We start from the raw sequence: 20,461 nt of genomic DNA on the forward strand, positions 1-20,461 counted from the left end.
AACATGAAGATATCAAAGAGAAAAGCAAATAAGCATCTGTGCCCACGCACAGGTCTGTGCCGACGCACAAGACAGGGTCAAAATCAGCACCTGTGCCCACGCACAGGAGAAAAATCAGCAAGGGTGCCCACGCACAGACTTGTGCGTACGCACAGGTACCAGCGCGTGCCTCCATTAAAAAGTCACGTGGACTTGCGTTTTGAGGGGCTTTTTGTCCCATTTTTGAAGGCTTTGGAGCATATTTGAAGGGGGAAGCAACCATATATCATACATACACTACCGTACTTCATAGAATAGTTTTTAGGAGTAGTTTTAGGGTAGTTAGCTTAGGTTTTCTCTCTAGTTCATTAGGGTCTTAATTAGGTTTTCAATGTAGAATTTTATAGTTCAAGTTTTGCTTTTGGATTTTTCTTTCCCATTGTAAGTATTCCCTAATTTCCTCTTTTATGACATTACTTGTTCTACACTTTCTTATATTATTAATGCACTTCATCAATATACACATAGTTTTGCAATTTTGGATTTCTAGTTAGTTAATTTGATGTTTGATGCTTATTTTATGTTTGTTGAGTTGCCTTGCTTGCTTGTTATCATTTATGGTTCATAGCTTTCATTCTTTTCCCAATTTTGCCATATTTTATGATTATGCATATTAGGTGTTTGATGAAATTCCAATTTTGATTATGGGGTAATTTTCACCCTTGGCTTGGGAAAAATGAGTGTATGGATTGCTAGAGCCATAATGTCTAACATTTAGTGATAATTCTTGGGTTGTTAGTTGTTATTGTTTCCACTAACGCTAGCTTTTTACCAATTAATTTGGTAAGTTAGTTAGGATTTCTGGATTAATAACAATTATGCTCACTTGACTTATCCTTCGATGTTAAGGGTTGACTTAGTGAGATTAATCCATCATAATTATCATACTTGTGGTTATGGCAAGGAAGGGATTCTATAACTCATCCCAAGTCAAGGTTTCATTTATGTTTTAAACCACTTTTCCACCAATTTTGAGTATTACTTGTTTATATTACATACATAGTTCTTTTGTTCTTTCATTAGTTTATTAATTACAATTTTGAATCGTTTTTTCATCTCTTTATTTGTTTGCTTCCTTATCATTGAAAACACTTTTGATCTTCACAACTGATGAGCGGATAATTTATACGCTTTTTGGCATTGTTTTTAGTATGTTTTTAGTACATTTTAGTTAGTTTTTATTATGTTTTTATTAGTTTTTAAATAAAAATTACTTTTCTGGGCTTTACTATAAGTTTGTGTGTTTTTCTATGATTTCAGGTATTTTCTGGCTGAAATTGAGGGACTTGAGCAAAAATCTGATTCAGAGGCTGAAAAAGGACTGCAGATGCTGTTGGATTCTGACCTTCCTGCACTCGAAGTGGATTTTCTGGAGCTACAGATACCCAATTGGCACGCTCCCAATTGCGTTGGAAAGTAGACATCCTGGGCTTTCTAGCAATATATAATAGTCCATACTTTGACCGAGATTTGATGGCCCAAACAGGCGTTCCAAGTCAGCTCAAGAATTCTGGCGTTTAACTCCAGAACTGGCACAAAAGCTGGAGTTAAACGCCCAAACTGGCATAAAAGCTGGTGTTTAACTCCGAGAAATGTCTCTACACATGAAAGCTTCAATGCTCAGCCCAAGCACACACCAAGTGGGCCCCGGAAGTGGAATTTTACAATAAACACCCTAGCTTACTCATTTTCTGTAACTCTAGGTCACTAGTTTACTATAAATACTACTTTCAGTGATTTATATTGTACCTCATGACACTCTACACGTTTCTTGTTGTGTTCTCTACGGCATGAGTCTCTAAACCCCATTGTTGGGGGTGAGGAGCTCTGCTGTTCTTCATGAATTAATGCAATTACTACTGTTTTCCATTCTATTACGCTTGCTTCCATTCTAAGATATTCATTCGCACTTCAACTTGATGAATGTGATGATTTGTGACACTCATCATCATTCTCACCTATGAACGCATGCCTGACAACCACCTCCGTTCTACCTTAGATTGAATGCATATCTCTTAGCCTCATGATTCAAATCAGAGTCTTCGTGGTATAAGCTAGAATCATTGGCGGTCATTCCTGAGATCCGGAACGTCTAAACCTTATCTGTGGTATTCTGATTAGGATCTGGGAAGGGATGACTATGACGAGCTTCAAACTCGCGAGTGTTGGGTGTAATGACAGACGCAAAAGGATCAATGGATCCTATTCCGACATGATCGAGAACCGACAGATGATTAGCCGTGCGGTGATAGTGCATTTGGAACATTTTCACTGAGAGGACGGGATGTAGCCATTGACAACGGTGATGCCCAACATAAAGCTTGCCATGGAAGGAGTCTTGCGTGCATGAAGAAGAAGACAGTAGGAAAGCAGAGGTTCAGAAGACAAAGCATCTCCAAAGCCTTAACCTGTTCTTCATTACTGCATAACAAGTATTTATTTCATGTTCTTTTACTTTTTACAATTAAATATGAGAATTACTGATATCCTGACTAAGAGTTACAAGATAACCATAGCTTGCTTCAAGCCAAAAATCTCCGTGGGATCGACCCTTACTCACGTAAGGTATTACTTGGACGACCCAATGCACTTGCTGGTTAGTTGTGCGGAGTTACAAAAGTGTGATTGTAATTTCGTGCACCAAGTTTTTGGCGCCGTTGCCGGGGATTGTTTGAGTTTGGACAACTGACGGTTTATCTTGTTGCTTAGATTAGGAATATTTTATTTTTGTTGGTTTAGAGTCTTTTATTTGAGTCTAGTTTCATATTTTAAGTTTGGTGTCAATTGCATGCTTTTATTTTCTTTTAATTTTTCGAAATTGCATGTCCTTAGTTCCTTCTTGATTTTTAAAAATTCTAAGTTTGGTGTCCTCTTTGTGTTTTCCTTTAATTTTTCAAAAATTTGTGTTTAATTCTCTAAAAATATTAAGTTTGGTGTGTTTTTGTGCTTTTATTTACTTAAAAATTTTTTCAAAAATTTGTTCTTGGTGTTCATCTTGATCTTCAAAGTGTTCTTGGTGTTCATCTTGACATTCAAAGTTTTCTTGTTTGTTCTCTGTGTTTTGATCTAAAATTTCTAAGTTTAGTGTCATTTTGTTGTTTTTCTCTTTCCGCTTTAAAATTCAAAAATAAAAAAAATATCCTTTCCTTATTTTACTCATAAATTTCGAAATTTTGCATTAATTTAGTCAAAGATTTTCAAAATCACATCTTTTTTTTAGTCAAGTCAATATTCTAATTTTAAAAATTGATCTTTTCAAATCTTTTTCAAAAATAAAATCTTTTTAATTTCTTCAATCATATCTTTTCAATCATATCTTTTTTTTTTATTTGCAATCATATCATCTCAATCATATCTTTTTCAAAATAATTCTCAATCATATCTTTTTTTTTTAATTTGCAATCATATCTTCTAAATCATATCTTTTTCAAAATAATTTTCAATCATATCTTTTTAATTGCTAATTTCAAAATTTTTTTAATTAATTAATTAATTTAGTTTTCAATTTGCTTTGATTTTATTTTCTTTTAGTTTTCGAAATTTTATTTTATTTTCCTTTTATTTTATTTTATTATTTTTGGTCACTTTTAATTAAATAAAATAAAAATAAAAATATAATTTAATTGCAATTCATATCAATTCCCTTTTCTCCATCATGGACATAAGTGGAAACGAACAGTCCAGAAGGACTCTGGGGTCATATGCTAACCCCATTACAGCTGCATATGGGAGTAGCATCTGTATACCTCCCATCAAAGCAAGCAGCTTTGAGCTAAATCCTCAGCTCATTATCATGGTGCAGCAAAATTGTCAGTATTCCGGTCTTCCACAGGAAGAACCTACTGAGTTTCTGGCACAGTTCTTACAAATTGCTGACACAGTACATGATAAAGAAGTGGATCAAGATGTCTACAGATTATTACTGTTTCCATTTGCTGTAAAAGATCAAGCTAAGAGGTGGTTAAATAACCAACCCACAGCAAGCATAAAAACATGGAGACAGTTATCAAACAAATTCCTGAATCAATTTTACCCTCCAAAAAGGATGACACAGCTAAAGCTGGATATCCAAGGCTTTAAACAAGAGGATCATGAATCCCTTTATAATGCTTGGGAGAGGTACATAGGGATGCTAAGAAAATGCCCCTCTGAAATATTTTCAGAGTGGGTACAGTTAGACATCTTCTACTATGGACTTACAGAAAAAGCTTAGATGTCCCTAGACCACTCAGCTGGTGGATCTATACACATGAGAAAAATAATTGAAGAGGCTCAAGAACTCATAGATACAGTTGCTAGAAATCAACATCTGTACTTAAACAGTGAGCCCTCCATAAAAGAAGAGGCTATGGCAATAACTACTGATCCCAATCCTCAAGAACAGATTGTTGAACTTAATCAGCAATTACTCCTTATGACAAGACAATTAGCAGAATTCAAAGAGATGCTCCAAGATACTAAAAATGCTAACAAGAATATAGAAGCACAATTGAATCAGACAAGACAGCAGCTATCTAAACAGATAACAGAAGAATGCCAAGCTGTCCAACTAAGGAGCGGGAAGACGTTGAATAACTCAGCTCAAAGTAGCAAAAAGTCAAGAAAGGAACAAATGACAGAGGATGACCAAACCACTGTCCAAAATCCCTCTGAGGACATCAAGAGCCCAGAGAAGAATAACTCTGGCGTTCAAACGCCAGAAAGGGGGGAAAACTGGCGTTAAACGCCCAATGGATGCCCAAATCTAGCGTTCAAATGCCAGAAAAGGGTGGGAACCTGGCGTTAAACGCCCGTTCAGCCCCTATTCCTGGTGTTCAAATGCCAATGAGGGATTAGACACCTGCAAGTGCTGATAGTAACCCCTCTAAGAAGGCTTCTCCAACCACTTCTATAGGGAATAAACCTACAGCAACTAAGGTTGAAGAATATAAAGCCAAGATGCCTTATCCTCAAAAGCTCCGCCAAGCGAAACAGGATAAACAATTTGCCCGCTTTACAGAGGCACTTGAGCAAATACCCTCTTATGCTAAGTTCATGAAAGATATCTTAAGTCATAAGAAGGATTGGAGAGAAACTGAAAGAGTGTTTCTCACTGAAGAATGCAGTGCAGTCATTCTGAAAAGCTTACCAGAAAAGCTTCAAGATCCAGGAAGCTTTATGATACCATGCACATTAGAGGGTGCTTGTACCAAGACAGCTCTATGTGACCTTGGAGCAAGTATCAACCTAATACCTGCATCCACTATTAGAAAGCTTGGGTTGACTGAAGAGGTCAAACCAACCCGGATATGTCTTCAACTTGCTGATGGCTCCATTAAATACCCATCAGGCATAATTGAGGACATGATTGTCAAGGTTGGGCCATTTGCCTTTCCCACTGACTTTGTAGTGCTGGAAATAGAGGAGCACAAGAGTGCAACTCTGATTCTAGGAAGACCTTTCCTAGCAACTGGACGAACTCTTATTGATGTACAAAAAGGGGAAGTGACCCTGAGAGTCAATGAGAATGAGTTCAAGTTAAATGTTGTCAAAGTTATGCAGCATCCAGACTTATCAAATGACTACATGAGCACTGATATTATTGACTCTTTAGTGGAAGAGATCAATATGACTGAGAGTCTTGAATCAGAGCTAGAGGACATCTTTAAAGATGTTCAGCTTGATTTGGAGGAACCAGAGGAAATAAAAGAACCTCTAAAAATCCCTCAGGAAGAGGAGAAACCTCCTAAACCAGAGCTCAAACCACTACTACCATCCCTGAAATATGCATTTCTGGGAGAGGGTGACACTTTTCCAGTGATCATAAGCTCTGCTTTAAATCCACAGGAAGAGAAAGCACTAATTCAAGTGCTAAGGACACACAAGACAGCTCTTGGGTGGTCCATAAGTGATCTTAAGGGCATTAGCCCAGCAAGATGCATGCACAAGATCCTATTGGAGGATGATGCTAAGCCAGTGGTTCAACCACAGAGGCGGCTAAATCCAGCCATGAAGGAAGTGGTGCAGAAAGAGGTCACTAAGTTACTAGAGGCCGGGATTATTTATCCTATTTCTGATAGTCTCTGGGTGAGCCCTGTCCATGTTGTCCTAAAGAAAGGAGGCATGACAGTGGTTCATAATGAAAAGAATGAACTGGTTCCTACAAGAACAGTTATAAGGTGGCGTATGTGTATTGACTACAGAAGGCTCAATACAGCCACTCGAAAGGATCACTTTCCGTTACCATTCATAGACCAGATGCTAGAGAGACTAGTAGGTCATGAATATTACTACTTTTTGGATGGCTATTCAGGTTACAACCAAATTGCAGTGGATCTTCAGGACCAAGAGAAAATAGCATTCACATGTCCTTCTGGAGTATTTGCCTACAGAAGGATGCCTTTCGGTCTGTGCAATGCACCTGCGACCTTTCAGAGGTGCATGCTCTCTATCTTCTCTGATATGGTAGAAAAATTTCTGGAAGTCTTCATCGATGACTTTTCAGTATTTGGAGACTCATTCAGCTCCTGTCTTGACCATTTAACACTTGTTCTGAAAAGATGCCAAGAGACCAACCTAGTTTTAAACTGGGAAAAATGTCACTTCATGGTGACTGAAGGAATTGTCCTTGGACATAAAATTTCAAACAAGGGAATAGAGGTGGATCAAGTTAAAGTGGAAGTAATTGAAAAATTACCACCACCTACCAATGTAAAGGCAATCAGAAGCTTTCTGGGACATGCAGGATTCTACAGGAGGTTTATAAAGGATTTTTCAAAAATTGCAAAACCTCTGAGAAATCTGCTAGCTGCTGACACGCCATTTGTATTTGACACAAAGTGTTTGCAAGCGTTTGAAACCCTGAAAGCTAAGCTGGTCACAGCACCAGTCATCTCTGCACCAGACTGGACATTACTATTCGAACTAATGTGTGATGCCAGTGACCATGCCATTGGTGCAGTGTTGGGACAGAGGCATAACAAGCTTCTGCACGTCATTTACTATGCTAGCCGTGTTTTAAATGATGCACAGAAGAATTACACAACCACAGAAAAAGAGTTACTTGCAGTGGTTTATGCCATTGACAAGTTTAGATCCTATTTAGTAGGTTCAAAAGTGATTGTGTATACTGACCATACTGTTCTTAAATACCTACTCACAAAGTAGGATTCAAAACCCAGGCTCATAAGATGGGTGTTGCTTCTGCAAGAGTTTGATATAGAAATAAGAGACAGAAAAGGGACAGAGAACCAGGTAGCTGATCACCTGTCCCGGATAGAACCAGTAGCAGGGGCGTCCCTCCCTCCTACTGAGATCTCTGAAACCTTTCCGGATGAGCAACTCTTTGCCATTCAGGAAGCACCATGGTTTGCAGACAGGAAATGGAAGAAGCATGAAAGGCTTCTCTCAATACAGAGTCAAATAAAACCCCCACATTCAAACTCTAAGTTTGGTGTTGGGAGGCCACAACCAAACTCTAAGTTTGGTGTTAAGAGGCCATCATCATGCTCTGAGTATCTGTGAGGCTCCATGAGAGCCCACTGTCAAGCTACTGACATTAAAGAAGCGCTTGTTGGGAGGCAACCCAATTTTACTTATCTATGTTAATTTCTATTTTCCATTGTTATTTTATGTTTTCTGTAGGTTGATGATCATGTGAAGTCACAAAAACAATTGAAAAAGCAAAAACAAACTGAAAAACAGAATGAAAAATAGCACACCCTAGAGGAGAAGCCTACTGGCGTTTAAACGCCAGTAAAGGCAGCAGAATGGGCGTTAAACGCCCAGTCTGGCACCATTCTGTGCGTTTAACGCCAGAAATGGGCACCAGACTGGCGTTTAATGCCAGAAAAGGGCAAGAAGCTGGTGTTAAACGCCAGAAATGGGCAGCAACCTGCCGTTTAACGCCAGGATTGGCAGCAAAGGGCGTTTTTGCAAGCCTAATTGGTGCAGGGATGAGAAATCCTTGACACCTCAGGATCTGTGGACCCCACAGGATCCCCACCAACCTCAACTCACTCTCTCACTTCTTCACACCTTTTCATAATACTCTTCCCAAAATAACCTCTACCAATCACCTCTATTACTCCTCCAAAACCATCATACAACCCACCTACACCCACCCACTCAACTTCAAACAATCACTCCTTCCTTTTCCACATCATAACCACCTAAAACCCCCCTTGGCTGAATAATTCACACACCTCCATCTCCTCCATCTCTTCTTCTTCTCCTCCTTTCTTTATTCTTTTGCTCGAGGATGAGCAAACCTTTTAAGTTTGGTGTGGAAAAGCTCAGCTTTTTTGTTTTTCCATAACCATTTATGGCACCTAAGGCCGGAGAAACCTCTAGAAAGAGGAAAGGAAAGGAAATTGCTTCCACCTTCGAGTCATGAGAGATGGAGAGATTCATCTCAAAGATCCATCAAGACCACTTCTATGAAGTTGTGGCCAAGACTCCTCATTGAAGAGGACAAGCCCATCACTAAGAAAAAGATGGAGCAAACAAGAGCATGAGGAAATTCCTCATCATGAAATCCCTGGGATGCCTTAAGGGATATATTTTCCTCCACAAAATTATTGGGAGCGAATCAACACCTCCCTAGGAGAATTAAGTTCCAATATGGGACAACTAAGGGTGGAGCACCAAGAGCATTCCATCCTCCTCCATGAAATTAGAGAAGACCAAAGAGTTATGAGAGAGGAGCAACAAAGGCAAAGAAAAGACATTGAGGAGCTCAAGCACTCCATAAGATCTTCAAGAGGAAGAACAAGCCGTCATCACTAAGGTGGACCCGTTCTTTAATTTTCTTGTTCTTTATTTTCTATTTTTCGAAAATTGTGCTTTATGTTTATTTATGTTTGTGTCTTTATTACATGATCATTAGTGTCCAAGTGTTTATGCCTTAAAGCTATGAAAATGAATCCATCACCTTTTGTTAAAAGGAAAATGTTCTTAATTGAAAAAGAAAAAGAAGTACATGAATTTATAATTTTAAAACAATTTAATTATTTTGAACAGTGCATATTTTTGAATTTGATTGTTTATGAATGTTAAAATTGTTGGCTCTTGAAAGAATGAAAGAAAAAGGAGAAATGTTATTTGATAATCTGAAAAATCATAAAATTGATTCTTGAAGCAAGAAAAAGCAGTGAATAGAAAGCTTGCAAAAAAAAAAGAAAAGAAAAGAGAAAAGCAAGCAGAAAAAGCCAATACCCCTTCAAACCAAAAGACAAAAGTGATAAAAAGGATCCAAGGCTTTGAGCATCAGTGGATAGGAGGGCCCACAGGAATAAAATCCTGGCCTAAGCGGCTAAACCAAGCTGTCCCTAACATGTGCTTGTGGCGTGAAGGTGTCAAGTGAAAACTTGAGACTGAGCGGTTAAAGTCGTGGTCCAAAGCAAAAAGAGTGTGCTTAAGAGCTCTGGACACCTCTAATTGGGGACTCTAGCAAAGCTGAGTCACAATCTGAAAAGGTTCACCCAGTTATGTGTCTGTGGCATTTATGTATCCGGTGGTAATACTGGAAAACAAAGTGCTTAGGGTCACGGCCAAGACTCATAAAGTAGCTGTGTTCAAGAATCAACATACTTAACTAGGAGAATCAATAACACTATCTGGATTCTGAGTTCCTATAGAAGCCAATCATTCTGAACTTCAAAGGATAAAGTGAGATGCCAAATCTGTTCAGAGGCAAAAAGCTAAAAGCCCCGCTCATCTAATTAATACTGATCTTCATAGATGTTTTTGGAATTCATTGTATATTCTCTTCTTTTTATCCTATTTGATTTTTAGTTGCTTGGGGACAAGCAACAATTTAAGTTTGGTGTTGTGATGAGCGGATAATTTATACACTTTTTGGCATTGTTTTTAGTATGTTTTTAGTACATTTTAGTTAGTTTTTATTATGTTTTTATTAGTTTTTAAATAAAAATCACTTTTCTGGGCTTTAATATGAGTTTGTGTGTTTTTCTATTATTTCAGGTATTTTCTGGCTGAAATTGAGGGACCTGAGCAAAAATCTGATTCAGAGGCTGAAAAAGGACTGCAGATGCTGTTGGATTCTGACCTTCCTGCACTCGAAGTGGATTTTCTAGAGCTACGTAAGCCCAATTGGCGCGCTCTCAATTGCGTTGGAAAGTATACATCCTGGGCTTTCTAGCAATATATAATAGTCCATACTTTGACCGAGATTTGATGGCCCAAACAGGCGTTCCAAGTCAGCTCAAGAATTCTGGCGTTTAACTCCAGAACTGGCACAAAAGCTGGAGTTAAACGCCCAAACTGGCATAAAAGCTGGCGTTTAACTCCGAGAAATGTCTCTACACATGAAAGCTTCAATGCTCAGCCCAAGCACACACCAAGTGGGCCCCGGAAGTGGAATTTTACAATAAACACCCTAGCTTACTCATTTTCTGTAACCCTAGGTCACTAGTTTACTATAAATACTACTTTCAGTGATTTATATTGTACCTCATGACACTCTACACGTTTCTTGTTGTGTTCTCTACGGCATGAGTCTCTAAACCCCATTGTTGGGGGTGAGGAGCTCTGCTGTTCTTCATGAATTAATGCAATTACTACTGTTTTCCATTCTATTACGCTTGCTTCCATTCTAAGATATTCATTCGCACTTCAACTTGATGAATGTGATGATCCGTGACACTCATCATCATTCTCACCTATGAACGCGTACCTGACAACCACCTCCGTTCTACCTTAGATTGAATGCATATCTCTTAGCCTCATGATTCAAATCAGAGTCTTCATGGTATAAGCTAGAATCATTGGCGGTCATTCCTGAGATCCAGAACGTCTAAACCTTGTCTGTGGTATTCTGAGTAGGATCTGGGAAGGGATGACTGTGAGGAGCTTCAAACTTGCAAGTGTTGGGCGTAGTGACAGACGCAAAAGGATCAATGGATCCTATTCCGACATGATCGAGAACTGACAGATGATTAGCCGTGCGGTGACAGCGCATTTGGAACATTTTCACTGAGAGAACGGGATGTAGCCATTGACAACGGTGATGCCCAACATAAAGCTTGCCATGGAAGGAGTCTTGCGTGCATGAAGAAGAAGACAGTAGGAAAGCAGAAGTTCAGAAGACAAAGCATCTCCAAAGTCTCAACCTGTTCTTCATTACTGCATAACAAGTATTTATTTCATGTTCTTTTACTTTTTACAATTAAATCTGAGAATTACTGATATCCTGACTAAGAGTTACAAGATAACCATAGCTTGCTTCAAGCTGACAATCTCAGTGGGATCGACCCTTACTCACGTAAGGTATTACTTGGACGACCCAATGTACTTGCTGGTTAGTTGTGCGGAGTTACAAAAGTGTGATTGTAATTTCGTGCACCAACAACCAATTTTATGCACTTGTTGTCACTAGTTCCTAGGGAGAACGACCCGGGAGTTTGAATACTCTCGGCTATAATTGTGTTTTGATTGTGACATATTATTTGGATTAAACATTTGATTATGAGAATTCATTGTTAGTTTGGACTATGCTACCAATGAACTGATTCTTGTTTCAATTGATTCTAAACCGACAATAATTCTCTATATCACACTTTGACTCCGACACCTCTTCCGACCAGTCTGAGGCGGAGGAGGAGGGTCAGCAGGAGGAGGCTCAGCTGGCAGAGGCACCTACGCAGATTCAGGCTTCCACAGAGCCACAACCTCAGCCACAGCCCCAGCCAGAGCCCTAGCTGGATGCAGATGTCGACCCTCTCACCTAGTCTCACTTGTAGCATCGGGGACGATGCTTCCTTCTAAGTGTGGGGAGGTCACCGTCGTCGGTGAAATTTCTATTTTGGGTGACCATTTCAGACTCCTGTTTTAGTTTGCTTTATTTTGTCTTATTTTAGTACTTGCACTTTGGATTATTGTATATATTAGTATTATAGACAACTTTGAGTTTGTTGCATTTGGCATCTTTGGTTTGTATATATATTTTTAGTTTGATTCATATTTTTAGTTGGTAGTATATATATATATAGTTATTTTAGTTATGTTAGTCTATTAGTTGTGATTGAAAAAAATTGTGGATCATTGAGCATAGTTTATCCTTTTTGCATATGAGATTTGGTTTGACTGAAAAGGAGATTAAACTAAGGAACTTTTATCTCTCTCAATCACAACATTGCATTTAGGATATAGATAATAAGCTTTGTCAAAATAATGAAATATCCTAAGAAATTTACTTATTGGGCCCCAATTGATTTGAGTAAAAAATTTTTTTATTGAACTTGCTTGAATTATATCTTGTGGAACATGTTTTGAGCAAAGAACACAAGCATGTGAGTTTTGAGCCTAATTGTGTGGTTACATCTTATAACTACTTATTTTCATTCTTGTGTGTGATTATTCTCTTTCTATGATTGTGATCTTTGATTTGATTGATTCTTTATGTCCATTATTTTGTATATACATGCACTTATATGATTGAGGCCATTGTTTCAATTAACTCACTTACTCAAATAGCTTTACCTTTCATCAACCATTGTTAGCCAATTTTGAGCCTATTTAATCCCTTTTGTTCTTAATTTTAGCACATCATAAGCCTTTAAGCGAAAAATAATAAATGTCCTTTATTTGGATCTTTGATTAGCTTAGACTAGTGAGTGTGTATCATTCAAGTGTAGGGAAACTTGGGACATTAGTTGAGGTAAAAGGGTAGTTTTGTATTTCTATTGAAAATATTGAGAATTGGGTACATACTCATGTGTTAATTAAATGTAAAATCATATGCATTGATACTCTTGTGTATATTTTAGTTTGAAAAAAAAATACAAAGGAAAAATAGAAAAAAATAATATGTAGAAAAAGAAAAAAAATGTAGAAAAAGAAAGAAAAAGAAAAGCAATAAAAAGGGGAGAAAATGCCCCCAAAGTGAAGCTCAATAATAATCAATGCATATGAGTTGTGATAAAAAAGAGAACACATGAGTGTGCAAAAAAGTGAGAAGAATGGGTAGTTAGGTTTGTTTAGAATTGTATAGGTTGTCATAGGTTAGGTGGGAAGTTTAAGTTAATCAAATATTTAAATTTCAAGTCCACTTGACCATATGCATCCTTACCTTGACCCTAACCCTATTACAACCTATGGAAAAGACCTCATGATATTTGTATGCATGCATGAAATAATTGTTGATTGTTAGATGAAAAACAAATCTTGGAAAGCATGATTAGGGGAGAATTGAGTGAATCAACCCTAAACACTTGAGTGACTAGAGCGGATACACATTCGGTGAGGGTTCGATTACTCAATTACATGTTTTCACCCATGATCATCTCTTTTCTTGCAAGTTTGTAAAATCTTTCAATAATTCAATTCAATTGTGGGTTTGATTTGATTGCTATTACTTTAGCCCTTATGCTTATATTGGTTTTTTTGGAAGTTGAATTATTTTGACCAAGTAATTGTATCCATTTAAATACTTGCATTTAGATAGATTGCATGTAGGTAGATTGCATATAGTTTATTTACATTGAATAAATGATGATACACTTTGTCTCTTTCTTGGTTTAGCATGAGGACATGCTTGGTTTAAGTGTGGGGAGATTTGATAAACCCCATTTTGAGGGTTTATCTTGTACTTAATTTAGGGGATTTTATCAACTTTTCTCACATTTATTCAATGAAATAGGATGGTTTTGTAATTCTCTCTTAATTTGTGCTTAAGTGTGAAAACATGCTTTTTAGGCCTTTAATTTGCTAGTTTTAATTCACCTTTGATTCCACTAGATGCCTTGATGTATTTGTTAGTGAATTCAGGTTGAAAAGGCTAGGAATAGATCAAAGGAGTGAAGAAAAAAGCATACAAAGTGGAGAATTTATGGAAAATCAAGGATTTGGAGTGAATACATCGACGCGCACGTGTGGATATGAAGTCGCATGGCGACGCGTACGCGTGACATGACGCGTACGCATGGGAAGTAAAAATGCCAATCGACGCAGCTCGCACGTGACCTCATTAAAGTGAAAATGCTGGGAGCAATTTTTGAGCTTCCCAGGCCCAAATCCAACTGATCCCAGAGGCTATTTCATGCAGAATTGAAGATTGGACAAAGGGGAGCACTTGGATGAATGATGATGAGCCTTTAGTTAGTTTTCTAGAGAGAGAAGCTCCCTCTTCTCTCTAGAATTAGGTTAGGATTAGGTTAATTCTTCTTAGATTTAGGTTTGATTTCATGTTTTCATTTTGTTTTGCTTTCAATTTCTTGTTGTTACATCCTTGTTCTCTTAGTTTCCTTGTCAATTTCCCTTTTTATGTCTCTCTTATATTGATGCACTATTGTTGGATTTGGATTTCCTTTTAATGCAATTTATGTTTTATATTTCCTTGTTGTTTAATTGAATTGTTGTTATTGTTTCTCATAATTGGGTAGTTGTAGATTTAATACTCTTGTTGTCAATTTGCCATGCTTTCCTTTTATGCCTTCCAAGTGTTTGACAAAATTCTTGGAAGGATGTTATAGTAGATTTTTCTTCTCTTGGGTTGAGTTGAGTAATTGGAGATTCTTGAGTTATCAAACTATTTTGTTGATTGATAATTGGAAGTTGCTAGTTGACTAGAATGCCTCTAAAGCTAGTCTTTCCTTAGGATTTGACTAGGACTTGTGGATCAAGTTGATTATATCCACTTGACTTTTCTTCATAGTTAGAGGTTAACTAGTGGAGCAATGGACAATTCTTATCACAATTGATGATGATAACAATGATAGGACTTCTAGTTCTCATCCCTTGCCAAGAGCTTTCTTAGTTATTAGTTTATTTCTTTTGCTATTTACATTTCTTGTCCCTTATTCAAAACCCCAAAATATACTTTCCCATAACCAATAACAAGAACACTTCTCTTCAATTCCTTGAGAGATGACCCGAGGTTTAAACACTTTGGTTATTTTTATTGGGGTTTGTACTTGTGACAAACAAATTTTTTATTAAGGATTGTTTGTTGGTTTAGAACTATACTTGCAACAAAAATTTATTGTGAAATTCTATCCCGATAAAATTGCTCACATCACATATATATCTACGTACGAATTTTCATTTTAAAGGTCTTAGTGCCTCACCACCTTTGATTTACGTTCCGTTTATAGCCTAAGAGACGGACTGACTATGCTTCTGAGCATACTCTAGGTTGTGTGTATATACTATATAGGATATCTAACTGATAAACATAGTATAAAATTCATGAGTAGTATACTTTTGAAAATTTGAAACACTAGACTTCAGATATTGAGACTAATCACCTTGATATCAATTATTTGATATGAATAGGACCCAAATGGAGTCTCATAGACGAGGTATAAAACGAGAAAAGATAGGTAATAAGAGAATCATACCGGTAAGTAGTCTGACTGACTTTATAGCCATGATGGAGAACGTGGCTGCTGCCATTAATGCTGCTGTTATTACGACCAACCGAGCAGTGGATAGGATGGGACAACAAGTTGGAAGTGGCAATGAAGGTGGTGATAGACATGACAATGGAGATAATGGTCGGAGTGCAATGGTACAAATAGAGATAGCGAGCATTTTGGAGTTGGTTAACATAGGTTGAGTAATGGGAGAATGCTTGAGAAGGATTGTAGTGGCAAAGGGTGACTGTCGGAAATTCTACAAAAAGCAGAAAGGCGAGAAGATTACACTAAGGAGCCAGAATTTCAAAAAGAATGGTTATGTCCTTCCACATCCTCAGCTCTAGAACAATCACTGGAGGAATGGAAACCACCAGCGACATGGTAAAAGAAAGCAGATGAGGACTCAGCCAGATAACTTGGAGTGCCTGAGGTGAAGAAAGTATCATCCGGACAAGCTATGCCGGTTGGGTACGAGTCTATGTTACAGTTGTATGTTACCATGGCATATGGCTTGAAATTGTCCACACAGAAAGAGTTGGGATATAGTCAAGTCTGATTCTCTGATCTAAGATAATTATGAATTAGTAACCAAACTTTAACTACCTTGCAAAATATTAGAGTATAGTGATGAGCGAATAATTTATACCCTTTTTGGCATTGTTTTTACATAGTTTTTATTATGTTTTAGTTACTTTTTATTATATTTTTATTAGTTTTTATGCAAAAATCACATTTCTGGACTTTACTATGAGTTTGTGTGTTTTTCTGTAATTTCAGGTATTTTCTGGCTGAAATTGAGGGACCTGAACAAAAATCTAATTCAGAGGCTGAAAAAGGACTACAGATGCTGTTGGATTCTGACTCTCCTGCACTCAAAGTGAATTTTCTGGAGCTACAAAAGCCCAATTGGCACGATCTCAATTGCGTTAGAAAGTAGACATCTTCGGCTTTCTAGAAATATATAATAGTTCATACTTTGCCCGAGATTTGATGGCTCAAACTGGTATTCAAACGCCCATCAGAGACCCCTTTTCTGGAGTAAAACGCCGGAACTGGCACCAGAACTGGAGTTAAATGCCCAAACTGGCACCCATGCTGGCGTTTAACTCCAAGAATGGCCTATGCACGTGTAAAGCTCAATGCTCAGCCCAAGCACACACCAAGTGGGCCCCGAAAATGGATTTCTGCACTATCTGCATTTAGTTACTTATTTTTTGTAATCCCTAGTAACTACTTTAGTATAAATAGCACTTTTTACTATTTTATTCATATCTTTGATCATCTCTGGACGTTTAGTCCTTAGACTTTATGAACCTTTGGACTTGGAGGCTGGCCACACGGCCATGCCTAAACCTCTTTCTCTTATGTATTTTCTACGGTGGTGTTTCTACACCTCATAGATTAAGGTGCGGAGCTCTGCTGTTCTTCATGAATTAATGCAAGTACTATTGTTTCTATTTCAATTCATGCTTACTTCTTCTCCAAGATATACTCTCGTACTTAATTCAGTTAAGTCAGAATGAAGGGGTGACCCGTGACAATCACCCACTATCTTCGTTACTCGCTTAGCCAAGATCCGCGTGCCTGACAACCACAAGCGGTCTACATGATGTTCAACATAGTCATTAGACGATAGCCAGAGTATATTCTCTTAGGTCTCTAAGCCACGATTTGCATTGTCTCTCCTGACAACAGAGCATCTAAATCCGTGATTAGAACCTTCGTGGTATAGGCTAGAACCAATTGGCAGCATTCTTGAGATCCGAAAAGTCTAAACCTTGTCTGTGGTATTCCGAGTAGGATATAGGAATGGATGACTGTGACGAGCTTCAAACTTGTGAATGTTGGGTGCAGTGACAGTATGCAAAAGGATAGAGAGATCCTATTTTGACGCTAGTGAGAACCGTCAGATGATTAGCCGTACGGTAGCTGTACCTAGTATTTTTCATCCGAGACGAGAAATTCGACAGTTGATTAGCCGTGCAGAAACCGTACCTGGTATTTTTCATTCGAGAGGATCATACAGCTTGCCATGGAAGGGAGCATGCATGATTGGAAGAAGACAATAGGAAAGCAGAGGTTCAGAAGCAACAAAGCATCTCCAAACGCTTATCTGAAATTCCCACCAATGAATTACATAAGTATCTCTATTTTATTTTATATTTTATTTATCTTTTAATTATCAAAACCTCAAAACCATTTGAATCTGCCTGACTAAGATTTACAAGATGACCATAGCTTGCTTCAAGCCGACAATCTCTGTGGGATCGACCCTTACTCACGTAAGGTATTACTTGGACGACCTAGTGCACTTGTTGGTTAGTTGTGCGGAGTTGTGAAAAGTGTGAATCACAATTTTGTGCACCAAGTTTTTGGCGCCGTTGCCGGGGATTGTTCGAGTTTGGACAACTGACGGTTCATCTTGTTGCTTAGATTGGGTAATTTTATTTTATGTTTAAGCTTTTTATTTTTATTTTCGAAAAATACAAAAAAATTTTAGTTTTTGAAAAATTCATAAAATTTTTAAGAATGAATTCTAAAGCTTCATGAGATATGTTGAAGCCTGGCTGGCTGTTAAGCCATGTCTAATCTTTTGGACCGAGGCTTTAGACTTTCCATTGTAGAAAGGACATGTCTGTATTTGTTATGCTGAAGCTTGGCTGGCCATTTGGCCATGTCTAAATCTTTTGGACCGGAGCTTTAGACTAACATTGCATGAATCCTGGAATTCTTATTAAAAATTTTGAATTTCTTTATTTTCTTTTTCCAAAATAATTTCAAAAAATATAAAAAAATTTAATAAAATCATAAAACCAAAAATTTTGTGTTTCTTGTTTGAGTCTTGTGTCAAATTTTAAGTTTGGTGTCAATTGCATGTTTTTAATTTTTCTTATATTTTCGAAAATTCATGCATTATGTTCTTTCTTGATCTTCAAGTTATTCTTGATGATTTTCCTTGTTTGATCTTTAATTTTTCTTGTTTTGTTTCTTTTCTTGTTTTTCATATGCAATTTCGAATTATTAGTGTCTAAAGTTTAAAAAAATTTTAAGTTTGGTGTCTTTCTTTTCTTAAAAATTTTTAAAAATATGTTCTTGATGTTCATCATGATCTTCAAAGTGTTCTTGGTGTTCATCTTGACATTCAAAGTGTTTTTGCATGCATTATTTGTTTTGATCTTAATTTCTTTTGTTTTGTGTCATTTTGTTATTTTTTTCTTTCTTCATTAATTCAAAAAAATCAAAAATAATATCTTTCCCTTATTTTACTCATAAATTTCGAAATTTTGGGTTGACTTAGTCAAAAATTTTTAAAATTTAGTTGTTTCTTGTTAGTCAAGTCAAAATTTCAATTTAAAAATCTTATCTTTTCAAATCTTTTTCAAAAATAAAATCTTTTTCATTTTTCTTCTTAATATTTTTGAATTTCTTAAATAAATTTTCAAAATCTTTTTCTTATTTTTATCTCACATTTTCAAAAACTTTACTAACAATTAATATTTTGATTCAAAAATTTCAAGTTTGTTACTTTCCTGTTAAGAAAGGTTCAATCTTTAAATTCTAAAATCATATCTTTTAGTTTCTTGTTAGTCAAGTCATCAACTTTAATTTTCAAAATCAAATCTTTTTAAATTTCTTTTTCAAATATTTTTCAAAATAAATTTCAATCATATCTTTTTCAAAACTTAATTTCAAAATCTTTTTCTAACTTCTTATCTTTTCAAAATTTATTTTCAAATCTTTTTCAATTAACCATTTGACTTGTTTGTTTTTAATTTTAAAAAGTTTACTATTTCTTATCTTTTTCAAAACCCCCTAACTACTTTTCTTTCTCTAAATTTTGAAAACTAACTAACAACTTTTTCAAAATTTTTTAATTAATTAATTTATTTAGTTTTCAAATTACTTTTATTTCTCTTAAATTTCGAATTCTAACTTATAATTAAAATAAAAACAAAAATATTTTTCTTTTATTTTAATTAATATTTGAATACTCTCTCTCTCTCATCTCTTTCTATTTATTTATTTATTTACTAACGCTTCTCTTCATCTAATAATTTGAACCGTCTCTCTCTCTCTGTTCGAATTTCTTCTTCTTCCTTTTTTATTCTATTATTCTTTTCCTCTGACAGATAAAAGAATCTCTATACTGTGACATAGAGGATTCCACTATTCTCTTTGTTCTCTTCTTTTTCATATGAGCAGAAACAGGGATAAAGACATTCTTGTTGAAGCTGATCCTGAACCTGAAAGGACTCTGAAAAGGAAGCTAAGAGAAGCTAAAGCACAACACTCTGGAGAGGACCTTACAGAAATTTTCAAAAAAAAAAAGTAGAGATGGCAGCCGAACCCAATAATAATGGTGGAGATGCAAGGAAGGTGCTTGATGACTTTATTGCACCAACTTCTGACTTCTATGGAAGAAGCATCTCAATTCCTGCAATTAGAGAAAACAACTTTGAGCTTAAGCCTCAATTAGTTTCTCTAATGCAGCAAAATTGCAAGTTTTATGGACTTCTATTGGAAGATCCTCATCAGTTCTTAGCTGAATTCTTGCAGATCTGTGACACTGTTAAGACCAATGGGGTTAATCCCGAGGTCTACAGACTTATGCTTTTCCCCTTTGCTGTAAGAGACAGAGCTAGGATATTGTTGGACTCACAACCTAAAGAAAGCCTGAACTCTTGAGAAAAGTTGGTCAATGCTTTCTTAGCCAAATTCTTTCCACCTCAAAAGTTGAACAAGCTTAGAGTGGAAGTCCAAACCTTCAGACAGAAGGAAGGTGAATCCCTCTATGAAGCTTGGGAAAGATACAAGCAATTGATCAGAAGGTGTCCTTCTGACATGCTTTTAGAATGGAGCATCTTATGTATATTCTATGATGGTCTGTCTGAATTATCCAAGATGTCATTGGACCACTCTGTTGGTGGATCTCTTCATCTGAAGAAAACCCCTGCAGAAGCCCAGGAACTCATTGAGATGGTTGCAAATAACCAGTTCATGTATACTTCTGAAAGAAATCCTGTGAATAATGGGATGACTCAGAAGAAAGGAGTTCTTGAGATTGA

General features: G+C 36.7%; 1 non-coding gene across 1 annotated transcript; it reads right to left on the bottom strand.

The window, feature by feature from the left end:
- Positions 1-20,135: 20,135 nt before the first annotated feature.
- LOC112725110 (small nucleolar RNA R71) lies at positions 20,136-20,243 on the bottom strand. The gene has a single exon (XR_003164238.1). It is a non-coding gene; the product is annotated as a small nucleolar RNA R71 (small nucleolar RNA).
- Between the last annotated feature and the right edge of the window lie 218 nt (positions 20,244-20,461).

Source organism: Arachis hypogaea, chromosome 11 (genome assembly GCF_003086295.3).
Source record: "Arachis hypogaea cultivar Tifrunner chromosome 11, arahy.Tifrunner.gnm2.J5K5, whole genome shotgun sequence".
In the NCBI taxonomy this organism is placed as follows: domain Eukaryota; kingdom Viridiplantae; phylum Streptophyta; class Magnoliopsida; order Fabales; family Fabaceae; genus Arachis; species Arachis hypogaea.